Raw genomic sequence first — 6,730 nt, forward strand, 5'->3', positions numbered from 1 at the left:
CATTGTCTCTTTCTCTCTCTCTCTCTTTCTCTCTTTCCCCCTCCGCCCAACCCCTCCACAGCACACACTCTCTCTCTCTAAAAAACTTAATAAATAATATTTTTTAAAAAGAAGAATTTAGCACACAACCAAATTAATCGTGTAACAGTGTATACCATTATATTTGAGATGGGAATAAAAGGCTTAAAGTTATTACACTGGAATGTCCAATGATTTATAGTCATCATTAAAGGAGATAGGCCCTATGCCACATAATTTTAGAATACTAGAGAAATTATGAGAAAGAAAAAAAAAACGAATAATGGAATGTGTTTGAAGGAAAGAGAGGGAAAAAAAGAAGGGAAATAAGCAAACTATGCAGTAGTAAAATTTTTACATTTTTGTTGTCTTATTTAAATATTTTAAAAAATTAAGTCTGTGATAAGTATAATAAAATATACACAAAAAATATGCGTTTTAACCCATGGATCACACACTGAAGGTGAAGTTAAAGAAAACAAACTAAACTAAATAAATAAATAGAACGACCAAAGTTGCCAATTCATGACCTAACCACTCTATTCGTCTGCTTTCAATTAATGGCTAAATAAGTTTCATGTAAGATCATATTAAAGCTGAGTTTCTACATTGCACAATAGGATCATCTATCGTAGCTGCTAATCTAAGAGAATTTGATCTTCAAATACCCAAGGCTATGAAATAAACAAACTCCACACACTCCTACATTCCAGTTTCAAACCCCAAATCCCATGAAGTGCTTCCGATGTCCCCTTTTGACTTTTGAGTACTAATATTCCCATTAACTTCACTGAATATTTTTAAATCAATATAGAAACTCAGCAAGTGCTTATTAGTCAACTTTGGTTGACTTGGTATCGGAAACAGCAATAATTAGTAAAGCTTCAGTAGTACTGAGGCTGGTGCATGCGAGGAAATTACATTACTCTGCAGATAATCAGCTTAAGCAGCCCACCATTCTGTGAGGACAGCAAGCCTACGGAAGTGGAGAAACCTTAAACGCTGACAGAAACATCTTCTGAAAGTATCAACTGGTCCGTAAGGTAAAAATATTGTAGCAATGGATTCCACTTTTATTTTTTTAAAGATTTTATTTATTTATTTGAGAGAGAGAGAGGGAGAAAGAAGGAGAGCACAGAAGGAGAAGCAGACTCCCCACTGAGTGAAGAGCCCAATGCAGGGCTCCATATCAAGACCCCGAGATCATAACCTGAGCCTCCCGGAAACCCTGTAATGGATTCCACTTTTAGCCTCTGCTACTCGTACCAGAGAAATTGGCCACCATCACGTGCTATACTGCCACTTTTTAAAAACTTATGATGAAATACAGAATTGATCAAAAGAGAAATCTGTTCTGAGGAAATTGATAAGATTAATAAGTATATAAAACTCTGAATTTTTCTGATTATAAAAGTATATATAATATGTCTGGTTATAAATGGTATAAATGATTAAAGCATCATGCAGATACATATGTTTGAGAAATACTTTTTGTATTAATATGTTAGAAATAAATTGCACTGAAGAGCGGAGTTAGGTGAACGTGACTCATTTGGTAAGGATGTGTCTTGATCAGCAAGATTCTTGGAAACACAGATCTAACAAAAAGGATGAGACTTCACAGTTTGAAATTTCTATAACCACAAAAAAAGAGGAAGAGAAGGGAAATTTGGGAGGAATTTATGCAAAAACCAGTGATTAAGATCAAGGAAAAGGGTTGGATTGGTGGATAAAAGGATGTTGCTGAATCTCAAGAACATTTGGGACATAGTGGCTGTTGTTTTTCCTGGTGCTGCGGTTACAACAGCATAAATAAACTAACTGTGCCTGGGCGAGCATTATTCTACCTGTCCCACCCAGAGGCAGAGACACTGCACAGCTTAATGAAGCTTCAGCTTCCAGGCCCAAAAAGGGCTTAGAAATGGTTTCACATGGTCATATATTTGAGTAAAATTTGAAGAAGATATTTTAATCACGGTCAGGTAGGACCACTATCTCTTTCCATTCTGACTTTCCCTGGGTCATGTCACATTGAAGCACCATAAGCATGTTGGGATCCATTTAACGGGAAGTTGAACTAAGCATACATTTGGTTTGGGTTTAGAGGAATATAATTATGTGTACTGCAGTACTTCCGTGTAGAGGACAGTACTGCTAGCTGTCCAGTTGTAGAACTGGCTTCCAGGAATATCCCTACTGTCTGCTATGCCAATGCCCCTGGCATCCTGCCACATGAAGGTACAGGGACATAAGTCATATTGCAATGTGACCTTATCCTCCATTGCACAGCACCATAAGTATGTGGGTAGAGGTGAAGACACAAGGTTTGAAATGAACGGAGTTTACTGGAAGTCATTTTATTGGAAATTCTTCCAAACACTAGATATGCAAAATTGTTAAGAAGGCAAGAGTCTGTTTTCATTTTCCTAGTCAAAAAGGAGGTTCTATCCTGTCAGTGATATACTCAACAATGTAATGGATACAATTACAAATGTATCATGGTTTCTCCCCCCTCCTTTGTTGGAGATTGTACATAATAGCATTTAATCAGAATGACCGTGTCTGTAGCGTATGAACTTAGCAGGACTCTCACAATGAGTCCGTCTGTCTGTGAAGTCATACATTATACATGCATTGCAAAGTACTGGATTGTGTCTTAGCATACCTGATGCATCTGCTCTTCACAAAGGCTGATGACATGTCACTCATTGGGAGAAGATTTCATTGACTCTTGATTTAATGCAAAATACTGGCATCAGTAAGGATAACATAAAGCTCATTATATTCCACTGAGACAGAACATGGCAGACAAACTGGTTGATGACTGTGGCCTATTCAAAAAGATTTAAGGTTTATCACCGCCCAAGAAAACTTGAAATGTCTTTAAATCTTACAGTTCATATGTGACAGAGGCTTTACTATATTTGACAATAATTCTAAAAATATACAAGACATTACTAGTCATGAATTCTGAAGCTCAAAAAACTTTTCTAAATTATCAGTAATAAAATAAAACAAGTTTAAGCCAACATGCTAAACTAAATCATCCTTATGTAATCATCCAATATTACAAACCATTGTCATATGAGGAAGAGATCAAAGGGTGCCTGTCTGGCTTAGTCAGTAGAACATGTGACTCTTGATCTCAGGGTTGTGAGTTCAAAGCCCCATGTCGGGCGTAGAGATGACTTTAAAATAAGAGAGAGAGGTGAGTCCCTGGGTAGCTCAGTGGGTTAAGCATCTGATTCTTCAGCCCAGGTTTTGAACTTAGGGTTGTGAGTTCAAGCTCCACCCGTGTTGGGCTCCATGCTAAAAAAAAAAAAAAAAAAAGAGAGAGAGAGAGATAAAAGTCTATGCAGTAAAACAATAAAGGAGAAATAGTATTATAGAGAGATTCCAGGTACCTGTAATATATAAATTTTTTTCTGGATTTTCTGATATTTACAATATTTATCAACTTTAAAAAAATTTAAATTTTCTTTTATTAATAATCTCTATGCCCACTCACAACCTTGAGATCAAGAGTTACATGCTGTATTGACTGAGCCAGCCAGGAACCCCAACTTTAAAAATTTTTTGATTAATTTTTTTGAAAGATTTATTTATTTGAGAGGGAGAGAGAGAAAGAGAGAGAGCATGAGAGCATAAGAGTAGGGGGAGGGAGAAGCCGACTCCACACTGAGCAGGGAGTCTGATGTGGGACTCGATCCCAGGACACTAGGATCATGACTTTAGCTGAAGGCAGATGTTTAACTGATTGAGCCATCCAGGTGCTCCCTCTGCTTTTTTTTTTTTTTTTAAGATTTTATTTATTTATTCGAGAGAGGGGAAGGGGCAAGAGCAGGGGGAGGGGCTTAAAAATTTTTTAAATGACTGTTTCCATTCTTCACTTTTGTACCTGTGGTAATAGCTGTCGGCCTCCTGACCTAATTCCCTCCAGCAAGACAGAGCCCCCATCCCAGCAGCTGTAAGTGTTTTGATTACAAAGGACTCACATCTGTACCCTGCTACAGCCGACTGTCCACAGCTTCGGGGAGCCACTTTCTGAGAGCTAACTGGGATGCTGGACTTATCTCCATGACTGACTGATGCTGGGCCATAAAAGCCCCTGCCTTATAGCGGGGTAACACACATTCCAGAGCTCCCCGGGAGGTCAGGCCAAGCCTAGGTATCTTCTGAAACCACACCTTTGCTGGCTTCTCTGGCCCTCTCCTACAGCCCTCACTCCCCAACAATTTCCTGAGAGCCAGCCCTTGATAAATGACTTGCTCAAGAATCCCAATCTCAGGCTCTGCTTTTAGGGAACCCCACCTAAAAGAGTATCTAATTTCGTATTCTTTTTCTCAGATAAATGCCCTAAACTGTAGAAGCATCAAGTCCCCCAAATTCTAGATTTATGTCTGGTCCTACTTACTGGCATCACTGCACAGAGGACCCGCTGGGCTGGAACTTGGGCATCTCATGCAAGTGCTTTGAGGAGCAAGGTTGGGTTGCTCACTATTTTAGCAACTTTGATGATTGTTCTCCCTGCCTCTTGCCACCACCAAAGATTTGGTTAAAGGGGTAGGATAAAAGACGCATCAGCTAAGATTAGATACGGCAGCATTTAACCTCAAAACCCAACTGGCAGAATTTTATTTCTGTGTTAGACCAGGGCAACTCTGCTGCCACCAGGAGCCAAGGCTCCCGTATCTCCGTTCTGCCGTCCTCACTGTGCAGCTTTCTTCCTCCAGGTTTCCTCCTGAGTTCAAGATAATTCCTGGCATTCCAGCCCTCACGTCCAATTTCAGGCAATAAGAAGAAGCTACAAGGATAAAAGGAGTATCCCTCACCTGAATCGGACCCCTTCAGGGGGACATTCCAGGTGTCTCACATAGCGTTTCCCCCTATGTGTCTTTGGCCAGAACTTGGTCATGTTGCCACAACTAGATGCAAGGAAAGCTGAGAAACGCTTTTTCAGAGAGGTGATTTGCTGCTAGAATACAACGTGGAAAACGGCAAGTAGGTGGAGGTGTGGAGACTTAACCAAGCAGAGAAAGCTGAAATTTCAGCACTTGCAGTCAGAAAAGCCAAAAAGCAAGACAAAACAACTGTGAAATCAGAGACACTGGTCACTTTGAAGTGACAAGATTAGTTGTAAGCCCAGCTAGACCTCCAGATGCCAGCTCTAACATTGCATGGCCAGGCACCTGAACCTTCTCCATTCCAACAGAAGACAGGCATTCTCACTGCAAAAGTTAAAACAGAGCTCCAGCCTTGGGGATATCTCAGGGAGGTAAGACAAATGGTAAAATAGGGAGATTAAGTTAAATTCTATGTATTGAGTTGTGAGAACCTTTAGTGCTCTGCCCCTACTCCGCTCCGAGAATAATAGCAGCCAGGCTTATACCTTCTGCAGGAGGATAGAAGGCATCTCTCTCCTGAAAAATAGAACAACAACAAAGCAAATAAAAAACTAGCCCAGGAGAAAAAAACCCACAGATGTTAATATTTGGGTGTCTACAAAGTAAGACCTAAGTGTAAGTCTAGTAGAGTGAAGCCACCATCAGCACACCCAGCCAAGCTTCCAATCCATTTTTTGGTGTTTTTTTGCTTAAATAAGGACAGAACGCCAAGAATCACTAGACTTTTGGAGAACGTCTCTGCCAGATCAGCCCTATTGCCAGTCTCAGGGCCTGTGAGCATGAATCCTTGAGATAACGGTAACAGACACCTTCTAACTCTGAAGCTCTCAGTTCAAGGGCATGTGTTGGCCTGAGAGGCTGCAGGTGATTAAAAAAGAAAGAAAGAAAGAAAGAAAGAAAGAAAGAAAGAAAGAAAGAAAGAAAGAAAGAAAGGAAGGAAGGAAGGAAGGAAGGAAGGAAGGAAGGAAGGAAGGAAGGAAGGGGGGAATGAACCATGGCAGACTATGGACTCTGGGAAACAAACTGAGGGCTTCAGGGAGGAGGGGGGTGGGGGAATGGGATAGGCTGGTAATGGGTATTAAGGAAGGCACGTATTGCATGGTGCACTGGGTGTTATATGCAAGTAATGAATCATGGAACTTTACATCAAAAACTAGGGATGTACTGTATGGTGACTAACATAATATAATAAAAAAATATTATTATATATTAAAAAAGAGAGACTGTTCATGCTCTGTGTTCTGTGTTGGACAATGCCCTATCTTGTTTATCATATACCCCAAGACTGATGGGGTACACGTTCTAATGCAACGGTCTCTGACACATATCAGGACTGGCTTAAGTGCAGAACTACTCCAGTCTCTCAGCTCCTAAAATTACCCAATGCAGCTGCTCACCACTTTTGTACCGAAAATGAATTATTAGCTTGTTGCCAGACACTGGTTGAGACTACACTGCTATTGAAGGACTCCTATAACCAAAGATTCCAGTACTTTTCTGGATGACACAGAGAAACAATGGAATAAACAAGGAGCGGTTCAGTTAATCTCATTGATTTAATGTGATTGATACATTCGGGAACATGTGAGAAGGCACAGCATGGGAAGGCTCTAGAGAATTCATGGGCCAGCGGCATTCGCCACCTGATGATGACATTGTCCCCATCGCAGGCTCTCTCTCTGACAATGACTGAAGTTCACAGAGATGTGACTAAGCTTCATTTATTGATGGCAATGTTCACATTAACTACAACCCTAGTAGTAGAAGGCAAGAGGGTCTAGTTATACACAGTATTGTTGGATGGACAT

This window comes from Ursus arctos, unplaced genomic scaffold (genome assembly GCF_023065955.2).
Source record: "Ursus arctos isolate Adak ecotype North America unplaced genomic scaffold, UrsArc2.0 scaffold_13, whole genome shotgun sequence".
Taxonomy (NCBI): domain Eukaryota; kingdom Metazoa; phylum Chordata; class Mammalia; order Carnivora; family Ursidae; genus Ursus; species Ursus arctos.